At 45.5% G+C, this 27,967-nt stretch overlaps 2 long non-coding RNA genes across 4 annotated transcripts in view; one reads left to right on the top strand and one right to left on the bottom strand.

Annotated features, from left to right (window-relative positions):
• LOC103345644 (uncharacterized) overlaps positions 1–27,967 on the top strand; it is a 56,266-nt gene that overhangs the window by 18,694 nt on the left and 9,605 nt on the right. Inside the window, exons 1-2 of one of the 3 annotated variants that reach the window (XR_011385173.1) lie at positions 7,530–23,381; positions 24,368–27,929. This is a non-coding gene — a long non-coding RNA (uncharacterized lncRNA). Of the gene's footprint in view, positions 1–7,529; positions 27,930–27,967 lie in introns of those variants that run through there. The other 2 variants (XR_011385174.1, XR_515480.4) reach the window with 2 other exon arrangements.
• Positions 3–8,328, bottom strand: LOC138847394 (uncharacterized). The gene is made up of 2 exons (XR_011385175.1): positions 7,622–8,328; positions 3–6,067 (listed from the first exon to the last, which is right to left on the bottom strand). It is a non-coding gene; the product is annotated as an uncharacterized lncRNA (long non-coding RNA).

The raw sequence follows: 27,967 nt of genomic DNA, 5'->3' as shown, positions 1-27,967 counted from the left end.
AAGATTTATTGAGATGGAAATTTTCATGTGTATCTTATGCAAGAGACTTGCTTTCTTAGGAAACATATTTGATATGTTCTAATCTCTCTCTTTTCATCTCCCAAAACATTTGAGTTAGTTTAAATTCTTTTTTCATGGTCAACCTAAGCCATGAAATGATTGAGTTAGGTACCAGGTAATTTTGCATCGTAATATTGCATCTGATTTGACACTTCATTGCATATTGTTTCCTTAAAAGTTATTAAATTGGGTGGCTTTTAGTTTCAAGTTGTGAACTAAAAACAGAAGAGAAAAGTAAGACTGTTTAATATTATTCCAAAATTCCTGTGAAACTCACTCCAGATTACAAGTTTGTAAGGGAATTATTTATTAATGTGAGTTGTTCTTCGACAATGATCCATCCCTTTCTCCATCATTTCCATAAGAAAAATAGTTCCTTCCTATCACTCGGTTGTACATACTTCATCTATTATATATTGAAGGGATAATTTTCTCCCAAAACAATGTGCTAAAGCATAGATGTTTCTATTTTTAAGCCCGTTTGAGTGTTACCAGTATTATGTGGCTAACATTAAATTAGTCCATGACCTGGTATTTGTTATCTTGAAGAAAGGTAGACACTCAAAATATAAAGTGGTTAAAACGGCAAAGCTCAAAATACATTTTGTATTTGTCCCAACTTCTGAACTTCAGTATCTTATTAAATTATAGATCTGCCATCTTGTCACTTTAATATGAATAAATGCGAACAGGTATTCCTCAGTGTTAAATACAGGAGTGCTCAGTATCCTACTAGATAATATTTCAGTGTGTCCTAACTCATAGGTAATTTGGGGGAAAAATGTGTAAAACCTAAAAACTCATTTTTCCACAGGACTAAATATTAAACTTTATATTTTGTTATTAATCAATTCTTGGGTCATCATACAAAAAGTTTGCAAAATTTTTCCTGAATAAATAAAATAAATTAAATAAATAAATAAAATTTTTAGTTTTATATGATACCATTGGAAATCAGTTATATTAGAAGGCTGTGAAGCATATATGAATTACATGAAATAATTTTTGTCATATAGATATCTTCTATAAGTATTTCTGCATCTTGGATATAAAAATGAATATCACCATGTGCTAAATATAAATCTAAGAGCAAGCCTGTTATTTGAGAAACTGTATCTTTATGTGAATGTTTTGAGTAGTCTAACTCTGTCCATTCTACCCTAAATACTTCACCTGCAATATTATTTTTTGGCATCAGTGAGATAAATAATTATGATGAGTCTCTCTGCATTATCTTTAAATTCTCTAAGGGGAAAAAGGTAAGAACTTCATTCCTACCATCCCCGCCTCCATTTAACTAAACATAGCAATATTAGGATTTTTTTCTTCCTGATGTTAGATTCTTTTGGGATTGTATCTAGGAACTACTTTGAATCTACTCTCTTTGTATTAGTGTCACATTACATGAGAATTGATGAGAAAATAAAACAGTCTTATAAGTAAAAAAAATAAAGTAATATAGTAGTGAAGGCTGGGGTGGATATTCTAAGCATTTAGCATAGTTTAATGTTGGTTACTAATTGTTTTTAAGTATTGAAATTTGAAACTCAGACCATTTAGTACTGAAAATAGCTGACATATCTTAGTAATTTAGCTCTTTAGTATAAAGTTGGTATACAGAATTTATTTTCAGTTTACCTAGAATTCTGTATTAGATATTAAACATATTGTAAAATATACCTTGGAAACCCTTTAGATAGAATGGTTCAGAGGTTATCTGCAGTACATAGACCCTAAAATCACTTAGTAGAAAGTTCTGAAAGGTTTGTTTGAGGGAAGGTCGAAGTATTTAAAAATATTTTGTCTCAGCAGATCAGAAAAGAAAGGGATATTTAAATTTTGGGAAACCTTTTAGGGATTTTCAATCAATATATGTTGTACATATGGCTATACTTAATATTCAGTGGCTACCAATTAAATAAATGCTGCTGCCTGTGCTGGTCTTTACATGATGTGAGGACAGTACTTAACTATAAAGTCATTGGATTACAATTTTTAGATGCCTGATGATGACCTAGCAAAACATAACTATGACAGAGAGGGTTAAAGTATGGACACATAGACAAACTAAAAACAAATTGTGTTGCTACAGAGTTCAAGGAATTATAAGATCTAAGAAAATGCTATAAAGGAATTTCAAGGAGCAAGCACATTTCTGTGGAAAAGTTTTTTGGAGATTAAATAAGAAAGCTGGTACTTTTGTATCCTATGGGTAACTTTTTTCCTCCTTGTGTGTGTTTTTGTTACTTTTGTGAAAATAAATGTTGGAAGAATCATAAAAAAAAAAAAAAAAGAAATCTGGTCATTTGCAACAAAATGGTGGAATCTGGAACACATCATGCTGGGTGGAATAAGCCAGTCCCAAAGGGACAAATATCATATGTTCTCCCTGATCAGTGACAACTGACTGAGCACCAAAAAGGAACCTGATGAAGTGAAATTCAGGACACTATCAGAAACGGTGACTCAATCAGCCATTGCCCTGACTATTGATGAACAACTTAATACGTTATCCCTCTCAGTATTTTTTTTGTCTGTTCTACTTAATATGACTGGTTTAATTCTGTAATTAATACACAGTTATTCTTAAGTGTTGAAACTTAACTGAAAAGTGATCCCTGTTAAATATAAGAGAGGGAATAAGAGAGGGAAGGGATGTACAATTTGGGACTTGCTCAAGCCGACTTGCCCCAAACGGTAGAGTTAGAAACATACCAGGGGATTCCAATTTCATCCCGTCAAGGTGGCATGTACCAATGCCATCTCACTAGTCCAAGTGATCAATTTCAGTTCACAATTGATCATAATGATAGGACTAAGAATCAGAGAGATCACATAATCAAGACTAGTGTCTGAAAATACTAACAGAACAAAAAAGGGAGAGAACGATCCAACATGGGAAGTGGGATGCACAGCAGACTCATAGAATGATGATGTCCTAAACAGCACTCTGGCCTCACAATCAGCCCTAACAGCATTCGGATCCGGCTGAAAAGCCCATGAGAGTATTTCAGGCATGGAAAGCCAAGACACTCTGTCAAAAAAAATGATCTAAATGAAAGATCTCCGTGAGTGAGATCTCAGTGGAAAGAACAGGTCTTCAAAGAAGGAAGTGCCTTTCTCTGAAGGGAGGAAAAAACTTCCACTTTGACTATGACCTTGTCTAAATAAGGTAAGAGTCAGTGAACTCAAAAGGCTTCCATAGCCTTGGAAACTCATGACTGGAGCATAGGGAGATTACTGATGCCATAAACAGGAGTGTCAATTTGTTAAGTCAACAGGAGTCACTGTGCCCTTACTCCACATGTAGGATCTCTGTCCTTAGTGTGCTGTACATTGTGACTTAATGCTATAACTAGTACTCAAACAGTATTTTTCACTTTGTGTTTCTATGTGGGTGCAAACTGTTGAAATCTTTACTTAATATATACTAAACGGATCTTCTGTATATAACGAGAATTGAAAATGAATCTTGATGTGAATGGAAGGGGAGAGGGAGCAGGAAAGGAGAGGGTTGCGGGTGGGAGGGAAGTTATGGGGGAGGGAAGCCATTGTAATACATAAGCTGTTCTTTGGAAATTTATATTCATTAAATAAAAGTTTAAAAAAAGACTATTTGAAAATATGGCATGACTTAGAGGTATTTTTTTTTTTGACAGGCAGAGTAAACAGTGAGAGAGAGAGAGACAGAGAGAAAGGTCTTCCTTTGCCGTTGGTTCACCCTCCAGTGGCTGCCACGGCTGGCGCGCTGCGGCCAGCATACTGTGCCTGTCCGATGGCAGGAGCCAGGTGCTTCTCCTGGTCTCCCATGGGGTGCAGGGCCCAAGGACTTGGGCCATCCTCCACTGCACTCCCTGGCCACAGCAGAGAGCTGGCCTGGAAGAGGGGCAACCGCGACAGAATCCGGTGCCCCGACTGGGACTAGAACCCGGTGTGCCAGCGCCGCAAGGCAGAGGATTAGCCTAGTGAGCTGCGGTGCTGGCTCTCTATCCGGGTCTCTTACATGGTGCAGAAACCCACATACTTAACCCATCATCACTGTCCCCCAGAGTGTGCCTTAGCAGGTAGCTGGAATCAAAAGCAAGAGCCGGAACCCAACCCACCCTGGGCGCTGCAGTATGGGATGTGGCATCCCAGGTAGTGTTACCTGCCAAATGCCTGCCACTCCAATAGGAATCATAGACTGCAGTTTGGCTCATTTTATATTTGTGTTAGAACAAACACCTGGTTTTCTTGCAAAGCTCTTCAGAAGCAGCCAACCCTGTTTCAGTCTGGAGGTGCAGTAGGACATGATGGAGGTTGTTCAGCCTCACGGCTGAGTTTACCTTTCCCCATCTTTCAGTGAGTGTCCAACCCTCTGTCCTTCCAGGAAGGGAGCCACGTGTCCAGCCTGATGCCCAGTCCCCTAATTAAGCCTCTAGTTACTCCTCACAGAAACCACAACTAGGCTAAGTGAGGGAAGGCCAGTTTGTCACTGGAGCGTGGTATTTCCTGTTCTTGGAAGCATTATCTGAGGGTCAAGACTAGACCTCTGTGGAGAGGGAGTGAATTTTCCCCATCTCAGCCTGGAGGCTCCTCCTTTCTCAGATTCCTCCCAGAACTGGGGTCTTAACTGCAGAAGCAAGGAACCCTGCCCAGCTGTCCAAGCTGTAGCATGGGTGGGAAGATTAGTTCTGAGACCTCTGGCACAGGAGAATGGTGAATGGAGGTTAGGGAATGTGCATCAGCGTCCAGTAATGAGGGGAGAAAGGGATCTGGCATTCCCGCCATCTCAGCCCCCACAATCACTCCACACACAGAGGCGAGAACAAGGGTTTCTATCACAGTTGAGTCAAACTCATAGTCTAAGGTCAGAGTCTGTCCTGGGCAGAACAGGTGTGAGGGGGAGTCCATGGACTTGACCTGAACTACAGCTCCCAATTGTCAGGCTGGGCCACCCTCCCTCCTTCCTTCATCCAGCTTCTCAAATCTTTGTTTATACTTATGTAAAATGGAATGCTTCTAGAATAGATCCTAGGTGTCACTTGGTATCTGGACCACACACAGTTACAGAACTAGGAGGGGGCTTGGCACTGTGGCGTAGCAGGTAAAGCCACCGCCTGCCATGCCAGCATCCCATATGGGCACCAGTTCAAGTCCTGGCTGCTCCACTTCTGATCCAGCTCTCTGCTATGGCCTGGGAAAGCAGTAGAAGATGGCCCAAGTCCTTGGGCCCCTGCACCTGCATGGAAGACCTGGAAGAAGCTCCTGGCTCCTGGCTTCGGATCGGTGCAGCTCTGGCCACTGCAGCCATTTGGGGAGTGAACCAGTGGATGGAAGACCTCTCTCTCTGGCTCTCCTTCTCTCTCTGTGTAACTCCAACTTTCAAATAAATAAATAAATCTTTAAAAAAAGAAAACACTAGGAGGATCAGATATTATGGTATTCTTGCACAGGACTGTGGTTCTCTTGGTGACTGTGGAAATTGGATGGGGAACTGTGGTCAAGCTCAAGCCTTCCAAAACAAGTTCAGAGAACACCTGTGGAAAACACATGAGCTTTTCCTGGGGTGTGTATCAAGTTCACAAAATTCTTAATCCAAGGAAAAACATGGTACAGAATATAGGTCCCCTACCATGCTGTGTAGTAGCTGGTGCTAGCCTTGTGAATGCCATCGTGAAACAGGTGTCAGTGGGAAACACATCAGCAATTGACCATTCCCTCACCAGTGAAATCATCTACAAAGTACACTGTTGTATTTCTACACATAAATTCATTCAAAAATGAAAAAAACTGATGAACCATCAAAGACAGGTCACCTTCCCTTGGTGTAGAGGTACCTCTTCCTCCAGAGGACCGTGGGGGAGACTGGAAGGACACAGGGTAACTGCCAGTATACTGACAGCTGTTGCTTAGGAAGCACCCGAGGAGGTTTCCTGAATGTGTGCACAGGGCCAGGTGGGGGAGGTGCCTGCTTCATCAGCCTGGCCTGAGTTGTGGGTAGGCTGCTCTCCAGGGTGGAAGGAGCCTGGGGAAAGGAACAGCAGAAGAGAAATGAGCAATGGCTCTGCTCTGGAGCTCGAGACAACCAGAATCAGTACACAGTGTTCAGTGTACAGGAGGCACTGAGCTAATGCTGGGGTGACAGTGGAGTCCCATCTGTCTTCCTGCTCACATTGAACTCTGACTTCACCACCACTGCCTTTCGGACAAGCTATGAGGCTGAGTCTCCGTGGACTCACACGTGCTGCCAGTGCGTCTCTTCTGTTGTGTGAGGTTTCACAGTTGGTTAAAAGCAGCCTCACATGGAGGGCTGTTGGTATAATTCCAGGTGAAGGATTGTGGGGAGCAACTCGGATTAGACTAAGTTACTGGAATTAAGACTTATTCTATGCATCTGCTCTCCCACAATATGGCGCTGGGAGAGGAGTAAACAACTTCTACACAGCTGCCTCTCGACAATTTGATGAGCTTCAGGAGCTGCTCCTGATTGGAGGAGAGCAGCGTGCTCGGCGTGTGGGTAGCAGAGTTGGGATTGGTAGAAGAGGACTATAAAGGAAGAGAGAGACAACATGCACCAGGAACATCCGGATAACACCTGAGCAGCCCCCGAGAGAGCCTGCCAGCGGTGTTCCACTCCCCCGCGGAAGTGGGGAAAGTGGCAGGGGGAACCGCCCTTCCACGGAGGTGGGAGGGATCGGCAGCCAACCCGGGAAGGACCAGCAGCAAACCCGGGGAGGGCCGAGCAGACAAAAGAACAGCGCAGGGTCTAGTGTCATTCCTCCGCGAAGAGGGGGAGCGACAAAGGATGTTTATTCACTAAACTTTGTCATGAAATAACCAGTGAGAGCAGTTTGAAAATGATATTATTTCTTCCTGATAGAGTTTACAATCACTTTTTCTTGGCCTGTCTGTAATCCCAGATTTTCTAAACTGTGGAAGCTACAATTGAATTTTGCTATATTCATTTCTTCATTGATGTGGGGAGTGTGAGGAATAAGTATCATTCTCATGTGAAATCTTTGCTTCCAGTCTTGTGTTTCTACACTGTGTATGTGTTCACTGGTCAGTGGCTGTCTATGCTCATGCAGGCTGGGCAAGCATGGCGTAGTTCATCACAGAGGGGAGGAGGATGGTTTCAGAGCTGACGCTCTAACCGTGCTGTGCACGAGAGCTGCAAAGGCACCAGGCCAATAACCAACTTACCGGTCTGTGTTCCGCTAAGACAGAGGTGGGAACAGTGAACACATATTTTGCAGTGGAGGACATTGACATTTAGAGAGATGAAGTGACAAGCCAGAGCCACAGCACTCATTAATGATGAATCTGGCACAGCAGTGCAGGGACTTCTCTTGGGATAGAAGTCCCTGCATACCCCAGATCTCTAGATTATGTGCTGGGCCACCAAACCAAGAGCTCCTCTCACTCTCAAAACGTCTTGACCAGAGGTTTCTGGGGCGCGGGGGGGTGGGGTGGGGAGGACAGTGGATATCACAGCAGAGGTGGTTGGAGGGCTCCAAGTCTTCTTCCAGCCTTTTGTGTCTGCATTTCAGTCTCTGGTGCAAAGCCTGATGCAGTTTACCTCAATGAAGCCCTGAGGAAGGATGAGGGTAAGTCCTAGCTGTTAGACATCTTCCCCCAGCTTCTTCGTACTGTCAGTGGACTCTCGGTGACCATTCCCGATGATCAGTTGACCAGTGTGAGTGACCAGTGTCTGTCTGGGTCTCCAGCTGTTTCAGATTGCAGAACATTCCAAACCAACTGTCACATGACGGCTCTGCAGAGAATTAGCCTCCCTTCAACTGACCGACCCTGGGTGAACAGTTAATTCCGTTAAACTGATTCATGACCAGAGGGTCTGGTGTTTGGCAGCTTACTGAGTTAGGTCTGTAAACCCCGTGGTATCACTTAGTGCTGACCTGAAGGCTGTCACACAGTCTGGATGAAGATCTGCAAGTGGACACTGGCTGTAGCAGCATTGAGTGTGTCTCTCCCCTGCCCATTGCTTCACTGGCACAGTTTTGTTCCTGCAAACAGCTCGTCCCTCCCTAGACTGCAGTGGCAAGATACAAAGTCCCAGCTTTTCAGAGAGGGATCCCTGTGGAGCCACAGCCTATGGACTCCACTTAGGTCACCAAATGTCCATTCCACTGACCCCATGGGACTCTGTCCTCACCACTCTCATGGGGATCACTCAAAACAGCAAGGGCCCTGCCCTCATCAACCCTATGGAAATCCCACTATGAAATCTGTCTCTTGGAAGTCTGAGCCAAGATTGATAGTATTGGATTCTGGCCACAACATTCAGAAGATTTTGGCTGTTAATTCCCCTTTGTTGTAATATCTTTTGCTGAGTTTGGTACTGTGATTCTCTTGATCATGTGTGGATGTGTTTCCTCTGATTCTAGGCTCTGAAATTGCACATACAAAATAGGCATTATTTCTACTTAGGATATTGCGTAGGTCCTCAGGAAGACAATAGGTATTATTCATTAGTACATGATGGAAAATATATGTATTCTTATTTGCTGGTGCTTTACCTGTTGCTTAGCACACATAGATTAATGTACAGCTTTACTTAATAGAAATGTGTGCATGTCTGTGTACACGTAAATAGGAGTAGATGAGTGGAGTGGGTTGTTAGCCAGTGGTTGGATATTTAATACTATAGGCCAGAGCATTTTTATAATAAGTGATAATGGCTCTTGTGTAATTTAATAAAAAAGTATTTAAATTTTATGACTTGTAAAAAGATGTGTATAAAGGAAGATAATTCAGAATGGCATACATATATACACACACCTGTATATAAACATACATAGAGTCCATTCAGAATGATAAAGCAGAATGATACACAGAAATATTACACGAATGTTAAATATAATGTTCAGCAAAATATCGTATATAATATTCACATAAAGTTGTCAGTAGATGATGTTAATGCCCAAAACTAAATTGTGTGACTATTGCATAACTCTGTGGATATATCAGAAATGATAATGTGGGTGAATCTTATGTGGTATGTGAATTATTTCTCCACTCCATGATTAAAAAATGGCTTGGTAGTCTAGAAGAGAATGGCTTTCTTTTAAAAAAAAAATTTCCATTAGATTGATTTTAAAAATTGGCACAGGGATTTCCAGATCATACCCACCCACTCCCAAGTAAGATTTTTTTCTGTTTTCCAAAGCCTTGGAATCAGTGAGGTGAAGGTGCGAGAAAGCAGGATGACTGTTCTGTGGATGAAGAGGCTGCCAGGGGCCAGCGCTGGGAGAGCTGTTCCTTCCAAATGGGAATCTTCAAGCTGCAGAAAACAGGAGCTGGGTGGGGCCTGCTCCCTGTGGCGCTGTCGGGAAAGGCCGTGGGAGCCCATGCTCCTCATTTACAGACACGGGAGGGGTCACGTTCTGGCTTCTCACACATCACCGAGCCCCTCCTTTCCTGACAGTCACAAAGCAATAATAGAAAGGAAATTTTCTCCTTTATAACAATCTCAGTAGATAAAATTACCCACAAACATCTTCTGAAACAAAAAAGTTAAAACTCAGTAAAGCTGTTCTTTGCTTAATACTCTCAGTGTCTCAGTTCAGAGTTGGGGCCAACCAGCTGGAGTGTGAACCCCTCAGTGGGAGGAGGCGGGCAGTGATACCCCCATGGGCCCTCTAGGGCTTCCCAGGCATGGCCCTCAGCCTCCTGCTCAGGGCTGCTTCCCCTTCTTTGTTCAGCTTGGGAGCTTTATTTTTGCAATAAGCAGAATAACTCACAAACCTTCCTGAGATACTCATGTGATTCCTTGGGGTTGTTTGAAAGAAAGAAATGTAAAAGTGTAACCAAATAGGGAATAGAACTCCTTCCGCAGGCCCTGGCTCGCTCTTGTCAGTGTGGCACAGATCACTATAGCACATGATCACAGCCACTCCCAAGAGTTAGAAGAACCTTTGAGAGCATGGAGGTAATTATATGAAAATAGACAAGTTTTGTAGGACATAGAATTAAACAAAATAGCAAGGAATTAATGCCAGAAAAAAATTTGTATTTAAATATTTTTCAAATACTCAGTATGTAACAAAAGTTTCTGAATACAGAGATGAAAAGACTACCAACAATCTTAGGTAGTCATGCTGGAAACATTGAATAAACTGGGCTCACGTTGTGGGGTAGTGGGAAAAACCACTGCCTGTGATGCCAGCATCCCGTATGGGTGCTGGTCTGTGTCCTGACTGCTCCACTTCCGATCGAGTTCCCTGCCAATGGACTGAGAACAGCAGTGGAGGATGGCCCAAGGGGGTGGGCTCCTGCCGTCCACGTTAGAGAGGTGGAAGAAGCTCCTAGCTTCAGCCTGGCCCAGCCTTGGCCATTGAAGTCATCTGGGGAGTGAACCAGCAGATGGAAGAGCCCCGCCCCCCCATCTCTCCCTCTCTCTCTCTAACTCTTTCAAAATAAATAAATAAATCTTTAAAAAAACAAAACCCTGTACCAAGATGGCACTTCTCATTTGCCAGAAGCACAATTTCAAAGTAACCTAGTATATATTTTATGAACAAATGAAAGAAAGGAGCTTCAAGCCTCCAATCATAAAGCAAAGACAAAAGAAAGGAAATATTGGTGACCCTGAGTGTATCAGTACATGTGTATTGAAATGTCACACTGCAGCCCATAAATATGTACAATTATTTTTAATGAAAATTTCAGATTTCCCGTCTAGCCCATATTAGTGTGCTTTTGCACAAATTGTTGCTAGGGAATCTTGTCAACACATGCACAAGGGATTTGATAATATCTATTAAAATTGATAGGCATTAATGATCGGGCCTAACAGTCCTGCCCCCAAAAACCTCTCCAACAGACAGACTGGCAAATGTGAGAAGACTGATGCACAAAGCTGTTTGTTGCAGCATAGAAAATTTCGAACATTTCTCAACTCAAATGTTTACAAAAATCATGTTGGAAATTAAACAGTAGTAGTGGTAAATAATAAATATTGTTGAAAAAATAAATTGAGACATGGTAGCACTCATTTTGAGAGAAATGGATAGCCTTATTGACAGTGTTTGAAAACATCACATCAGATGCCATAAATATATACAATTAGTTTGAGTCAATTAAAATTCAAGAAAAATAGCAAACCTGATAATTAGTGAATGCTCAACTTACATTGTTAGAATAAGATGAATGTAAGGTAAATGGAGTAAAATAAGTGAGATAACAAATTAACAAAATGCACAATGAGAATAATAGGGAAATATACTGTCCAAAGTTTGTTTTTTGAGGAAAGCATAACAGGCAAGTTTTTAATGAGCTTTATCAAGAGCAAAGAGAAGTCTCAATTGTATACTCTAAGTTGATAGAAATAGCCACAAGAGTAGCAGAGACAAAAAGTAGATACTGTGAACACATTGATGCAATATATTGAAGATGTGTGGAAATGGACAGAACCTAGAAAAACAGAACTTTCTAAAAGTGATTCAGGAGAAAATGGAAATGTTAAGTTTTCAGTAGCTGATACACAAATGTAATCAGTAGCTCAGAAGTGGCTTTGTCTCTCCCGTAGACACACATGTGCGTGTGCGTGTGCGTCCCTAATAGTGCCACTAGCCAAATACTAAAATGTCAGTGAGCTTCCGTTCTAGCATTATTTAAAATATTTCAATAAATAGATTAAGAGAGGTGTTGTGGTTTGGGTAGTAGTTTGTTCACCAAAGGCTGATCCCCAGAGTCTATGTTAGTAGTTAATTGGTCTGGTTATGGCTTCCAGGAGGTGGTATTTAAGGCAGCGGGAACTTGCTGTGGGAAGGTAGTTCCCACCGGAGGGTTAGTTACATGAGCTGCAGTGGGGCTAGTCCTGTCCCTGTTTCCTGCTAACCAAGTGATCCTCCACACATTTTCCACCACCCTCATCAGATGCCTGAACCAGCAGCACTGCCTGACCCTGAACTGTGACCCACCAAAACTGCAGGCTTCATTAGCTCTTTTCATTTATAAGTTAGCTCATCTCAGGTATTATAGGTTAAACAATGAAAAACTGACGAATACAAGGGTTATGCTCCGATTAACTACGCGAGCTTTGTTGACATCATAAATCAGATAAGGATTAAGACCGAGAGACAATTTCGGTATCGGCCATGCTGATATCATCAGTCCCAAGGAGTAAAAGACATTGACCCTTTCTTCTGTTTGAAGAACAGAAACTAAAACAGAGGAGTTAGTCTGCAGCTCAAAACTAACATCCTCAGGTGCTAAACCTTGTCAGTGGTTTGGAAACTATTATGTAAACACAGAGCCATGGAATTGGCTGACAGGGAAACTTTGAGACACAGACAAGACGATAACAGGCAGAGAGAGAGACAGAGGAGGAGAGTTCCTGCTTGTCCACCTCGTCCCCCTCTCCACACCAGAATCAGCTTCTTCCTGTCATTCCTCTTTTGCATCTGAGTTAATTTGCTCCTCTGAGCTTTGCTGCAGAGCCCAGCCCAGGTGATCAGCTGACCGGAGACCACCCTGTGCACTGGTGGTGGAGAAATAGTACCAGTAATGTTAGGTACCTATTGTGTGGTTTTAGAAATGAAGCAGCATAGCAGTATAGATCATAAAGAAAAGGGTATTATACCCACTCTGTGGAATATATACTACACATATCTAATGATTTCTGTTTTTAATTTTTCTGAGTTACTCAAAAATCCAAATATGAGCAAACCCTCTACCTCTGAATTTAGAATTCTGTGAAAGTGGAGGTGTTTGCTCACTTCCTCTACCCTGGGCTCCCTCATGGCAGACATTATAACTCTGTGATTATCGTATTCAGTTCATCTAGCAGCTACTTTTGTGATTCTGTAGACACCTAAGCTCTCTTTTGGGATCTCTTCTGTTTCAGTAAAATGCGTGAACTATTCATGCACTCCACCAGCACATGGTACTCCACGTATCCCTTCTAGGCGCTCTTCCACCCTCTGTCAGCTCCTATCATTGTCTTAAATTGTATTTGTATGTTTCTGCAAATATAACTAACGTTTCCATCCTTTGTGCGTTTATTCAAGAAACAAGTAAATAATAGCATTTAGGCTTTTATGATGATGTAACTTTATTTTCCCATGAATCCAAGACATGCGGTTGGACACAGCCAGTGTCATTCTAAGTAAATCGTATAAATGGGCTTTAAAATTGATAATACATCGGTATGTTCAAAGTCAGACCTTACTTTAATTGAGCTCCTATTTGACCTATGATTTTTTTGTACAGATTTGTTTTACTAGATCTTGTTGTTGGATTACATGTTGACATGCAAAGCTGTTAAACTTCTCGGTTAACGGCATTTCATGTACTAAATGCATGGACTTTGTGAGATTGCACCTTGTGGGGCGCCTTGAATTGTTGTTGTAACTCAGATCAGGTGCTTTGGATTCCTGCCTGAAATCTTTCATCCTCAGGTTTCTCTTTTCCTGTAGGGTCAGGTCTGTTGTATTCTCCACGACTTTCTCTGAAGTTATTGATGGATATCAGTCCATTTTGAAAGTTCACACCTCAGTGAATTCCTGAGACATGAACAGATGCTATGTAAATGGCCTCACTGGCCCTACCATTGATATAATTTTCTATTTAAATGATAAAGACAACAATTATTTTTGTGCCAATGCATACAAAATGTTAACATTTAGATAAATATGTTTTGAGCGCTGGGATTTATTTCCTAATGCTTTTGGTTCAACTTCTAATATTCACCACGAATATTTAGTTATGAATCCTAGTGATGTGTCTTAATCATTTCTGAGATTTCCCTACCCACACATAATCTGTTGGCAACTCCCTAACGACATGCAGAAATAAGTATTGCTTCTAAGATTATGAGTGATGAAAGTACAAATACAGAAATGTTCTGCATGTTGGTAATAAAGTCAAACTATTAGAGATTCCACCATTGGCTTTATCTTCTGTACTTCACAGAATCATTTTTATTTTTGGAAACAGAGTGTATAGTGTAATGTGTTCTCATGTGATTTCTCAAATGAGCATTTTTAAAATACCACATTCTTATAAAAATATATTCAAGGACTTGAAGAAAATGCAAGCTATTATTATAAAAGCATCATTTAATGTTAAAATGTTTTATTTTTGGTAGTGTCCCTCAGGGATAGTTCTTTTTCTCCACTTTTTTAAATAAGGATTTATTTTATTTATTTGAAAAACCGAGAGGGATCTTCCATCTGCTGATTGACTCCCCAGATGGCCTTAATGGCTGGAGCTGGGCTGATCTGAAGCCAGGAGCCAGGAGCTTCTTCCAGGTCTCCCACGCGGGTGCAGGAGCCCAAGGACTTGGGCCTTCCTCAGCTGTTTTCCCAGGTGCATTAGCAGGGAGCTTGATTGGAACTGAAACAGCCAGAACTCAAACTGGAGCCCACATGGGATGCTGGTGCTGCAGACCAGGGCTTTAGCCCTCTGCATCATAGCTCCAGCCCCTTCACTTTTTTAGATTTGTTTTTTTTTATTTTATTTCTTTTTGGGGGGGGGGAGGCAGAGTTAACAGAGAGAGGAGGAGAGACAGAGATCTTCCGTGCACTGGTTCACTCCCCAAATGGCCACAATGGCCAGGACTGGGCCAGGCCAAAGCCAGGAGCGGAACTTCTTCCAGGTTGTCCCCCATGGGCGGAGGGGCCCAAGTGCCTGCTGCTTTCCCAGGCACATTAGCAGGGAGCTGGATGGGAAGTGGAGTAGCCAGGACGTGAACCAGTGCTCGTGGGATGCCCGTGTTGCAAGTGGAGGTTTATCCTGCTGTGCCACAACACCAGCCCCCTTCTCCATTTCAGATGTCTACAGTAGAAGACATTTGCTGTGTGTGCATGCACATAGACACACTTACGCATCAGTGTTTTATCATGAGGTAGATCACAGTTGTATTATGCCGTATTCTTATGAGTATTTTGTGATTTTTCACAGCTGCATAGAACTCATTATGCTGTGTTTTATCTACTCCCCTTGGATTGTCCCCATTTCCTTTTCTTTTAGAAACCTTGCAACAGAGGTAGATTTCTGATGTATATCTCTCCTCGTTGTAGAAGAATCTATCATTGATGACTAGAAGAGGAATGGGACTTGTGAGATGTAGAAACTGTTATAATAAATGGATACTCATGGATTATGCAGACTCACATACTTGCTGGTAGTTCTGCAGAATGACTCTGTCCACCACCTCACCAACAGGACATTACTCCTGTTGAACATCCTTGCTGATAAGAGAGCCACATGAGTACACGTTATTGCTCTCTTGCTTTTTCCTGCTAATGTTACGATGTGCTTTTTCATCTCTGCCTCAGTGTTCATGCTGTGTGTGAAATCCTACTTACCCCAAACAGATCCAGCCCCGAAGACAGCAGCTCCACTGTGAAGTTTCCCCTAGTGTCACAGCAATACTAATGATTCCCTTCCTGATATCCAGAGTCATGGTTGTAGGCCCAGGGGGCCTTGGATCTGACCATCCCTCCAGGTACAAAGGGTGACAGGAACAGGGCAGGCATTTGGCTTAGTGATTAAGATGCCATTGATATGCCTAGGTCCCACACTGGCATGTCTGGGCTCAACTCCTGGCCCCAGCTTCTGATTCCAGCTCTCTCCTAATGCAGGCCTTAGGAGACAACAACAAATATGCCTCTAAGTGACAAGTGCTGTCCTAAAGTATGACACTGAGCTCCGAGAAGCCCTCTTTGAAGGACACTGAGGAATCCAAACATGTGTCCATCCTGCCTCAGAGTGTGAATGAGAAGCAGAGGCCACATCCGCCTGAGAAAGACTGGCTGTGGCGGGGCTGCTGGTCTGAGGAGAGTGACATCTGTGTGGGGCCAAGATGCCCTGAGTGAGTCCAGTGACATGAGCCTCTCCCAGCTGACCTGCAGATGTGGGGGGGGGGGGGGTGTCTCACTGAGCCTTCCTGTTATCCAGCTTAGATCAGCCAGCCTCAGCCAACCCTTGAACATGTGATGACCTAAAGCATGCTTCGAGATTGTGATTTATTCAGACTACCGCTGGGCATAGCTTGTTATAAAGTAATGGCAAACTAACACAAAGTGGTTACTTTTCACAGCCCCAGTAGCAAACCAAGCATAGGCAGAGGAAGTTGTAAGGTGGGCTTCTGCTGTGGGGCCTTTCCCACCAGCATGTCCATGTCATTCCCTTTGGAGAATGAGCCCTGAGAGGACAGGCGTCACATGCCTGACAGAAAGGCCGGCAGACTGCTGTGCATCACTGGGGTGGGAATTGAGAACTCAAGGAAGACCAGACGGGGCAGGGGGCAGGTGAGGGAGAAATGGTGGATGGGGGAGAAGAGAGAGGGGAGGAAAGTAGGCAGCAGGACCTGGTGATTCAGTGAGAAGAGCCCCACAGGGAGGGGAAGGTAGGAGCCGTATCAGAGGAGCCGCAGGCGTTGGGCCTTGATCCTCTGAAGGGAGCGCAGACCACTGGCCGAGACCAAGTCAGGAGGAGCCACTGTGTGCACCTTTCTCCTTCTGGGCTTAAGTAGCTTCAGACACAAAGCCTAGAGTCTGTAACTTTGTTTTTTATTTCCAAAGGTTTAAAGTATTATTTATGTCTATTCACTTTACCAAAAAATTTCACTGGAATCTAGCAATCAGAAAGATACTTACAAAGAGAGGTTCTCTGTAGCCCTTTGTCAAACAACTATCCTGTATCTGAAGGAAAAGCCTCTGTAGATAGCATCATTGATTACAGGGAAGAGGAGGACGGGGAGATGCTCTGTATTTAGCTAAGGTTGACAGATAAGATTTTTAAAAGAGAGGTCGAGAAAGTTTGGTGTTCATATTGGTCTCCTGGTTCTCAGATGGAAACCAAAATGCAGAGTAAAATACAAGTATAGTGAAGGCATGGAGAATACATCTTATAGCAAAATGGGTTACTTTTTAAACTTACTTCATGCACACAAACATTCCAGTTTTGTTATAAATACAATGTTTTGTCAAATTTTGTTTTAATTCTTTGTCAAGCAGACTGATAGGAATTTTTTTTTACTTTTATTTAATGAATATAAATTTCCAAAGTACAGCTTATGGATTACAATGGCTTCCCCCCCCCATAACGTCCCTCCCACCCGCAACCCTCCCCTTTCCCACTCCCTCTCCCCTTCCATTCACATCAAGATTCATTTTCGATTCTCTTTATATACAGAAGATCAGTTTAGCATACATTAAGTAAAGATTTCAACAGTTTGCTCCCACACAGAAACATAAAGTGAAAAATACTGTTTGAGTACTAGTTATAGCATTAAATCTCAATGTACAGCACACTAAGGACAGAGATCCTACATGAGGAGTAAGTGCACAGTGACTCCTGTTGTTGACTTAACAAATTGACACTCTTGTTTATGGCATCAGTAATCACCCTAGGCTCTTGTCATGAGCTGCCAAGGCTATGGAAGCCCCCTGAGTTCACCGACACTGATCATATTTAGACAAGGCCATGTTCAAAGTGGAAGTTCTCTCCTCCCTTCAGAGAAAGGTACCTCCTTCTTTGATGACCCGTTCTTTCCACTGGGATCTCTCTTGTGGAAATCTTTCATTTAGTTTTTTTTTTCCCCAGAGTGTCTTGGCTTTCCATGCCTGAAATACTCTCATGGGCTTTTCAGCCGGATCTGCATGCCTTAAGGGCTGATTCTGAGGCCAGAGTGCTGTTTAGGACATCCGCCATTCTATGAGTCTGCTGTGTATGCCGCTTCCCATGTTGGATCATTCTCTCCCTTTTTGATTCTATCAGCTAGTATTTGCAGACACTATTATTGTTTATGTGATCCCTTTGACTCTTAGTCCTATCATTATGATCAATTGTGAACAGAAATTGATCACTGGGACTAGTGAGATGGCATTGGTACATGCCACCTTGATGGGATTGAATTGGAATCCCCTGGTATGTTTCTAAGTCTACCGTTTGAGGTAAATCAGCTTGAGCATGTCCCGAATTGCACATCTCTTCCCTCTCTTATTCCCACTCTTATATTTAACAGCGATCACTTTTCAGCAAACTGGTAGGAATTATATATTCATATTTTGTGAGTATTTTAAATTTTATATGAATGAAACTGAACATCTTTTTGTGTGATTATTATTTATAATGCTTGCCTATTTTCCTGGGGGCTGTGGTCTTTTTTTTTTTTTACTGTTGAACTCTTTATTTAGTGAAGCCATTAAGCCTTTGATTATAATGTAAATTAAAAATATGTTCTCAAAAATAACAAATATTAAGTTAGAAAGTTGCTTCATGCAAGCTGCTCTTAGTCCAGGGTGAGCGCTGTCTCAGTTACTGAGGACAGGCTGTGAATACTCAGCGTATCATCATGGCAGCAGCTGAGGGAGGGAGAGGGGCTCAGTGGAAGGGAAAGCTTCCTGCATGGGCGTGACCCCCAGATGTGGGATTCTCCTGGGTGAATGCAGTCTCAGCCAGGGGGTCTGAGCTCTACTGGGGGCTGCCACTCGAGTGGTGGGAGGGCCTGTGCCAGGGTCTTCATGACGGGACCCAGGGTGTGGCTCAAAAGCCACAGTGCCTCCATCCCTGGGATGCACACCTCCTGGGAGATTGTACACGTGAAGCTGCGAGATCCATATGAGTATCCTTCATTTTGAACACAGGAACAATGAACAAGGGCTTGTGCTACATTCATCTGTGGGGTGGAAGATGCCTCATGGCCAATCTAGTGTTTGCTGTTTTATTGGGAGATGGAGCTATTGACTGAAATAATCAATCTTGTTAGAGAAGCACAGTTAGCGTTTACCCAGCAAGTCACAGGGAGGCGTTAAACCTGGAGACGGCTGAGTTGGCCATTTCACAAGCTGAGTTTAACTATAGATTTCATATTTTTGTTACAGGGTGGGTACGTGCATCGAGTAAGGTTTAAACAAGACAGATTTATGTGTGGTTTTCAATCCTATTAAAAAAACAAAGAATTCAGTACCAGTGTTCTGGCATAATGGGTAAGGCTGCCACCTGCAACACTGCCATCCCATATGGGTGTCAGTTTGTGGCCTGGCTGCTCCACTTCTGATTCAACTCCCTGCTAATGGCCTGGGAGAGCAGTAGAAGATAACCCAAGTGCTTAGGCCCCTGCCGCCTGAGCCAGATGAAGCTCCTGATTTTGGCCTGGCCCAGTGCTGGCCATTGCAGCCATCTAGGGTGGGAACCAGTGGAAGGAATATATCTCCTTCTCTGTCGTTCCTCCTCTCTAACTCTGACTTTCGAATTAAAAAATTTTTTGAAAGAAGAAGCCTTCCCAGAACTCTAGCCTCAGCTTAAGCACCTTTTTTCCTTTGCTGCTGCCACTCTGTCTTACTCCCTTCTTTCCTGTCTGTCTCCTCACACGTGTACTTACTCGTCTTCCCTCACTCTGCCGTGAGATCCCCCCGTCCAGCCCCATCTTAGTGGCTATCACGGGGATAAGGAGAATCACTAGCATTTACTGAGCACCAAGCACTGGGCACTGTTCTAAGCACTTGCTACATTAATCCTTATAGCAACTCCAAGAAGTAACGTGAGTGAAATTAAAAAGTCTACCGAAAGTCAAGAAGATGGTGAATGGCAGCACTGGAATTAGAACTCAGTTTATGACTCCTGAACCTGCGCTCAAGACATAAAGCATCTACGTTTGTGTTGAATGAATGAAGGAATGAATGGTAAAAAGACCGTTAGGAGCATGTTTGTTGGCTTGACAGTTAAGACATTGGTATTAATGGTGGAGTATGGTGGAGTCTTTTAAGCCTGATTAGTGAGAGTTCAAGAAGGAAGCAGGAAAAGTCCGAGGCATGCTGCAAGGTGTCTATGTCCTTATATCAATAGGATGCACAAGACCTTGGACTTGAATGTCTTTGCAGGTTATTGTGCCGGGACATGGGCATCTGTGTGAACTTGAGAAAAGCAGCACCATTGATAATCAAGCACTCACCTTGGTCCTCTCTAGTGGCCCACCTTACGCCAGGTACCCATTGACCTCTGAGTATCTGGTCCATGCCACGTGTCCTACTGGATACCAGGGAGCAAAGCTGAATAAGGGCCTCCAGACCTGAAGTCACGTGGATGCTGACTTCTTGCAGCTATCTGTGCTACAGACCTTCTGCTGGCTCCAGGTAGCAGCATCCCAGGCCATCTCCAGGTATCTCTGCATGCCACCCCCCAGGTGTCTACAGGCACCAGTGTGTCTGTAGCACAGGCCTACCTGTGGTTCATCTCATCTGCAGGTCCTAATCACATGCCCAGCTTGTGACTGCGGGCATCAGTGGGAAAGCACTCAGCATCCTGTGGGTCGCAGAGGTAAGGGACTGATGACAGGGTCTCGCTGGCCAGCCGTCTCCTGCGAGTATTATGGATGTGTCAGAAGCCTCTCCCACTTCAAAGCAGATGCCTAGGATCAGTTCCTTGTTGAGGCTCACACACACACATGTATCTGTTGACATCTCAACTACTTGAGAACAAGAAGTATATCAGACTTGATACCAGTCGCTGGCATGCCAGGAACAGATATGTGCTTGGTCATTCTTGGCTTTTGACCAAGTGTCCCAAGACTGAGAGGGCTCTCCAGCCAGTCAGCCTCTCTGTGAGGTCTCTCTGGTCTGTATGTCAATGGGCTCCTGCAACCTGGGAATGCCACCTGCAGTCTCCTCCCCACAGTGCTCCTAGCACATGGAACGTTCTGACGTTTTTGTGAACTAGAGAAAAGCCCCTCCTGGGATACATTAGCACAAAACTGCCTCCCACCATAGGCCAGGCGGGCACTTAGCACTTGGAGAATCTCTGGCACATGCCACATGTTGTCCTGGTCACTGGGAAACAGAGTTGCACCTCAGAGACTGACTGTCCAGTACAGTGGGAAGAACAGGGTGAGACAGAAAAGGAGGGGAAGGAGGAAGAAAGAAAGGGAGCCTTGAGTGTTGTTCTGAAGCTCTCAGGACTCATCCTTTCTTGGATTCCTTTAACCCAACGTGACTCACCCTGCCAGAAACACAGGAGATGCCGTCCCTCCTCGTTCTCGTCTCCCCGGTCAGCTCAGCACTGTGCTGGTACACACCAGTTCCAGACGTGGAGGTTCCTACAGGCAGGCTGCTCAGCAGGGGGAGAGGACATCATGCTAGGCTCCTCTGTCCTCAGAAGAGGACACAGGATGAGCAGACACAGACAGGCATAAAATAACCAGGGGCCTGTTCAGGAGAGGTGTCCTGGATGAAGCAGTGGCACTTCAGGCCGAGTTTGCCATCATCTTGCCTCCCGGAAACCCACCAGGCAGAGTCCTTTTACCTCACAGCCGTCCCTGAGCTGTACCTGGAGGAGGCAGGCATCCGTGCAGGTTGAGACCTGCAGTCCTGAGGTGTGGGTGGAGATGGCTGACTTGTTGGTAGGAACGGAGGCTATCGTGGGGAACAATTAGAATAATGTTTACTCTGACCATATGCAGTTCCAAGTACTTGCCTTGTTAATTCATGAAAATGACTCTTAAGAAATAGACTCGTGAAAATTCAAAAACTGGCCAGAAGTCACAAAGCCAAAGAGTGGCTGAATTAAGATTTGAACTCAGTTTATGACTTGAGAACCTGTGGTCATAATAGCAAACATCTCAATGTTTGATGAATGAATGAAGTCCATGGGGAGGCCATTGGGAACCGGTTTAATGGATTCAGAGTTAGTGACTTGGCACTATGGTTGTGTGTGCCAATTTCCTGTGATCCTTTTAGTGTGAGCACAGTTTTCCTATGAACACAAAGGACCATGATACTTCGGTAATACCACACTGCCCTGAGTGAACTTCCTGCCCCTCTAAGCTCTGTGTCAGTGCAACACTCAAGCCCCTGACTCAGCATCTGCACCTTGCTTCCAGGTGTTTGTGGCAACATGTTTGCTTTCTGGCACCTGTGTAAGCTTGAGAAAAACTGTATCTCAGTTGACATTCAAACGCTGTCTGTAAGCTCTTGACCCTCTTAGGTCAAGTACTGGTTTAGCCATTACTGAGTATCTCCATGCCAGGTGTTGTGCTGGACTCCAGGGAAGAAAGTTGAGTGAGGGCTTCCAGGAACCGCCAGTCCAGAGAGGCACTGTCCAGTACATTGCCTGCAGGAACTGTTGGAAAATGCTTTGATATGGGCCGTATTAAACAGAATTGGACTTTGTGTCCTGAAGACAGTACTTGGGAGTTCATGGTTAGTTATCAGCAGAGCGGAGATACAGTCGTCTCTCCATGCAGCCACGTCTGCAGTGAAGCAGGGCCGTGTTGTGTTGAGGAAACCCATTTATTTAGGAATAGCTGCAGGGAAAGCAGTGCCTGGCACAGAGTATGTACAGAAATGTCTCTTCAAGGCACACGCTGGGGAAAGGGAACGTGCGATAGAGCTGGGTGTGAACCGGAGCCAGACCTAGAGGGCCCTGTCCTGCAGTCGGATTGAAACTTCGGCTCAGAGCTGTGAGGCCACTGCAGTGTCGGATGTGATGTGACTAAGTGTGCAGCTGCTCATACACAGTGTCTCCCCAGAGGTACCAGTATCCTGTGAGAGACAAGCAGTAATGGGCTGGAATCTGGGGCTCCGAGGCCCTCAGGTGGAAGTCAGCCAGTGGTGGCATCTAGGGGCTTATCAGGACCTTGGCATGTTCAGCTGGGTAGGGGACAGCGAGGCCACGGGTGAGCACCCCAGCCATGGTATTGCCAAGCTTCCAGGCCTCAGAGAGTAGTAAAGGCCTGGGATGACTTTTTCTCTTAAACTAGAACCTAACAAAAGCAAACATGAAATTTCCTACAGAATATAGTTACTTCACAAACAAAATCACAAGTGAGGCTGACGTTCCTGTTCAGCGGTGTTTATAGTAAATGAATATGATAGGGTATGTGGAGGGGTCCCAGATGCGGGGGCAAATGTCAGTTCATGCGTCTCACGTGTCCTTTCTGCACCTGCCACGTCCCAGCTCTGCTGCTGGCTCCAAGCAGCAGCGTCCCAAGCCATCTGCATCCAGTGATGCATATGCCCTCTGCAGTACCTCCTTGCCATGGTGCATTTAGCTCCCTTAAATCGGCAGTTTTTCATGCTGTTTCTCTCCAGTTACCAATGTCCTGTGGAAGACAGAGGAGGTAACAGAATGTCATCTGGCCAGCCATCTCCTAAAACGTGAATATGGCTGGGTTCAACCTTTGACACACTCGTTAAAACCGGAACGGACCAACGGGACTTACCTGCTCGGTACAGAGGTGATGCTTGCCCCTCATTCTCCCTTATCTGCTCCAGTGCTGCAATTTTTGGTACACACCAACATAAAACAAAACCACAGATGCGCATCTCATGCAGGCGAGCCAGCCGATGACCTGTGGGGAAAGCGACATTGTGGTAAGCCCCTCTTAGCACAGAGGAGGGATCCCAAGGTGGGGCTGGAGCAAAACAGGGGAGTAAGACCACTAGGATCTGATGGTGGGAGAGGCATCCTGGAGCTGAGCAGAGTGACCCTTGGGGATGAAAGGTTGCTGTCCTCCTGCCTTCCCGATCCCTCCATACTCACTAGGCCTGGCTCCCGGGACTCAGAGAATGTTCACAATGGTCCCTGAGCTGTGTCGCTGAGAGGCTGCCATCTCTCCAGGGGGAGACCTGGAGAATCCTCAGGTGTGGGTGAGGATGGCAGGCTTGTTGGCAGGCAGCGGGAAAGGGGGCTTAGAAGGGAGTGGAGCCCCTGGCGGCGGGCGGATAGGGATGAAGAGGGTAGAAAGTGCAGCAAGGAGTGGTTGGCCTGGGTGCTCGGCAAGGATCGGCTTTGCAGGGTTTGTAGGTACAGTTGGCAGGGATGCGAGAAGAGCCCTCTCTATTTATGGGAGGGAGATGGCTGGGGCGGAGAAAGGTGCAAGGCGGCTGTGCCCCAAGAGTCGTTGTGAGGCTGTCAACGGAAGGAGCAAGCGGAGGCAGGCGGGCCGGACGAGGTTGACGGCAGAGAGGCGTGGGCGGTGGGTGAGGCTTCAGGGCGAGCTTCAAAGGAGGCTGAGGCTGGGGAAAAGGCACAGGAGGTGGTGGAGGCTGTCGTTGGCCTAGGCCAATGGGAGGAAGCTTTCTGGTCATCCTGGATGAGTGTTACTGCTCTGAAGTAGAAGCAGTAAAGAAGCTAGGCCCCCCAGCTCTGGCTTTTATAGCCGACAGCAGGGCCCCTCATTAATGTATCATCCTTTGTCTGATATGACATGTTTGTGCCCCTCCCCTTCAGTGCAGGGGGGCGGGGACGCACCCACCAGGCCATGGTGTCTCAGGGGAAAAGTAATCCAAACAGCAAAGAGAAGAATGGTCTGTAATGCTGGAACCATACTGAATCCTTCTTTCTTTCCTTTTCACAGCTGGTTAGCAAAAGCTACTTCTGCGCTTGTGACTAATTAGAGCGTCTGTTCAGTTCAACAGATAAGTAGTACTTGCCGGGGAGTTCCTGAAACTGGGCTGGGGAAAGTCACCTGCAGTTCCAGGTTGTCTCTCCCTCCCTGGTCAGCAAGCACGGAGGATTGCATTGATTGTAACAGAATGCAAAGGGGCCGTGTGCCAAAGGCACAATATGCATAGGTCCTGTGTCTCCCCCAAGTGAGCCTCCTCCTGGTAATGAGCACTGGCATCTCTTAACACGGCCCTTGCCTCCTCTCTGTTGCCGTGCAGTAAAGTTTTAGAGCTGCTTGGTTGTCCAGAATACCCTGTTCTGCCCTCCCCGTGGTGCAGTGCAGCCATCAGCAAGCTGTTCACGCGCCACTGATGCCCGAGATGGAGAAGCTGCCCTTCACCAGCGTCATGCTGTCTGCTCCGGGTTTGCTGGTAGTCACATCCTCCGCGGCCCAGTCTCTCCCTTGCACCCCGAAAAACCTCAGGACACCCTCTCAGAGTAAGGTGCAGTTTCTGAGAAACTTCTTCATCTGTCCTCAGCCCTGTCGTCCTCATTCTGTTTGGCCCTGTTCACAAGGCCTGGACTTCCCATAACTCTGTCAGTCCCGAGCTTGAGATAACAGAGTTTGCCCCTCAGCTTGGCTGAGACTGACCAGAGGCCAGGATGGAGCCGAGGGCACGGGGCTGAGGAGAGCAGCCTCACAGCAGGAATTGGGGAAACGGAAAGCAGGAGTGCCCCAGTCTGTCTGCCTTCAGTGCAGCCTGTTCACATGTGGGTGTCACAGCCAGCCAGACACTGGTGCTCCTGAGGTCTCGTGCAGAGTGTTTCCCATGCGTGAGGGAGATGCGTGGTCCACGCCATGGTCTTCACCAAGGGTTTGTTTTCTTGCTGTGAACTCTTGGGAATTTTTCCATTGTCCCTTTGATGCCCCCACTCTGTGACCTGGTAAAAAAATGGAAGCAGGCCAAAATATTTCCCTTCCAGTTGTGTTTTCCTGGACCCACCACAGATTAGATGTCGTGGTTACGTGGTTACTGTGATTGTTGGCACTTGTGTGGCCCTCTGTGACTCTCCACATCAGGTGTTGTCAGCACACTGTGTTTTCTCACCTTGGGTGTGGAGAGAGTTTAGTTTTACTGCTAAATGTTCTTTCATTATTGGAATGATAAGCTTTGTGACCTTAATTCCATTTAGTCTTGAAAGGTTCAATTTGATGACATCCCTTGTGATTTGTTTTACATATCTGTCACTTCTTTCAAATTGCATGTTCATTTACATTTGAGTAGTCCATTGTCCACTGTGACATCTTTGTCCAGGAATTGGTCTGGTAAAAGCCTAGTTTTCCATGGTCAGTTCATGTTTCTCTTATGCTTCTTTAAGGCTCCACCAGCTCAGATCTCACTTCTTCATATGGGCATGTGATACATTTCCTGAACTTTTCTGTTTTGAGCCCTTCTGTTGTTTCATTGGGCACTTGGAATTTTATGGTCACAAAAGCCATCCTGAAAGCACAGTGACTGAGCCTCTCGTGTGACCTGTGACTACCTGGAGAGCAGGAGGTTCTCTCATTCTTTCATCTTCAGATGGAAGATTCTCTAGGAAGACTAACATTAGAGGTATTTCTTCATGTCTGTATTCATTCATTGGCAAGTAAAAACAAAAGCGCTGTCCCTCGGGTGGGGTGAGTCTGTCCAAGCTTCATATGGCGGATTCGCACATGGGTCAGGCCTCTGATCTCTGAGATTGGTCCTTCCCCCCTTACCACGTCCCCAGAGGCAGGGCTGACCCTTGGTCTTGGTAGATGTCCACCTGCAGGCCCTGCCTCTGCGCTCTTGTTCCATGGTCCTGTGCTTCTCAGCCTTGGCGATAGTGACGCTTGGTGTTGAACAATTCATTGCTCTTCTCCACAGGGCCTGTCCTGGTCACTGCTGACCTCTGCCCCCTGCCCGCCAGTAGCGTGCTTCTTCCTGTTCCTTTCCCCACCAGCGAGGTCCACACAGTGCCCTCTGTTGTAACTGTTTCCCTACCCCGTGTCATTATCCGTAGGCTCTCCGCTCCGGTCTCTTCCACAGGGCAGCCAGTAGAGCAGTGTTTGTAAGCCAGAGCGTTTTGGCTGCTGTGTTGGGTGCTTTCAGAGTTCCACCTTGTTCAGTGCAGAGCTCTAGACCCTGATCATGGTGCAGGGAATATTAATCACTCACCCTGCCTCTGCCTCGGAGCCCTCCCCTAGTCCCACCACAGATGGACACTCGCAGGCAACCCCTGAATTCTCTCCTGTGCCTCAGGAACAGGTTCCACACTTTGAAAACAGCGAGATTTTTCCTATCTCTGTCTGGTGTTGTCATTTCTTTCTGTATGGGATATGCATGGCACCCTGAAGGGGCAATTTAATGGCATTCCTTTTGTAAATTTAATCACCGCCTCCTGAGAGCCCTGGCATTTACTACAATCCACACTGAGCATACTAAAGAGTTTAAATACTTGTTTACAAGGAATTTGCAGCACGATCTATTCTCCCACCCCAAGCCTGGTCTATAGAAGTGAGAAAAAGCATGTATTGGAAGACAGAAAACAGGTGTGTAACTGCAGGGGTGCAGGTGGGAGAGCAGGCTGGGCCCTTCAAAGCCCTCACAGGTGACACAGGAATTCCAAGAGAAAGGATAGAGATTGAGAGCACAGGAGAGGAATAAGAACAGGAGAAGTGTACGCGGAGGTTAGGGGAGAAGGTATACGGGTGGGGAGGAGTCTGGGCTTGGTTAGGAGGTCAGGGGTCTTGCTGTACACACTCCTGAGCAGCAGGTAGCAGGGTTCACCCTGGTTGCACAGACCTTGGAAATAGAACACACAGGAAGCTCATGAGGCAGTTGTGGGATTACCCTTCCCAGAGTCAGAGCACACTGTCTCTCAGGGCACCTGAGCTTGAGTGAGGGGAAGGCAGGAAGCTGGGGTAGCTGGGCCCTACGATGTCCTCATTTCCATCAGCGTTGGAAATGGGCACCCGGCGCTGGCAGAGGAGGTGAGGGAGGTTGATGGACAGCACCAGGACGTGAGATAGGAGGGGTCTGCGTGGTGGTGATGGGAGCCTCCTGGGGAAGGTTTTCCTCCAGTGATCTCCTGGTGAGGGGAGGGCGTGTCTATCCCCAGACACTGCGATACTCCCCCGTGCTGTCACCTGCACAGTCAGGCTGAAAGTGTTCAGAGCCTGCTCACCTAGCCCATCTCTTTCCATTCTTTCTGCCTCTTACCCTGTCAGCACCCGTGTTTCTCCCACGTCTGCCTCACATGATGTAAACTTGACAGGCTCGGGCCATGGAGAAAAGGATCTATATCCATGCTACTCCTAGAAGACGTTATTGGACTGAGTGGGTGGGGCTGCGAGATGGGAGTCACGAGTGGGGTGCTGCTGTGTGCTCTGTGTTGTTCCTGTAGGCATCAGGACCAGTTAGACAACAAAGAGAACGTGGGCAATTCCCTAAGTCTCCAGCGGAACTGAACCTGAGCCGACGCTCTGCCCGCTGCTCTCTTGAGCCCAGGTGAGCACCTGTGCCTCCCTGACATACTGTCTTAGTAG

This window comes from Oryctolagus cuniculus, chromosome 21, assembly GCF_964237555.1.
Source record: "Oryctolagus cuniculus chromosome 21, mOryCun1.1, whole genome shotgun sequence".
Classification (NCBI taxonomy): domain Eukaryota; kingdom Metazoa; phylum Chordata; class Mammalia; order Lagomorpha; family Leporidae; genus Oryctolagus; species Oryctolagus cuniculus.
Note: the sequence above shows the minus strand (reverse complement) of the source record. Positions and strands in the feature narration are given on the sequence as shown.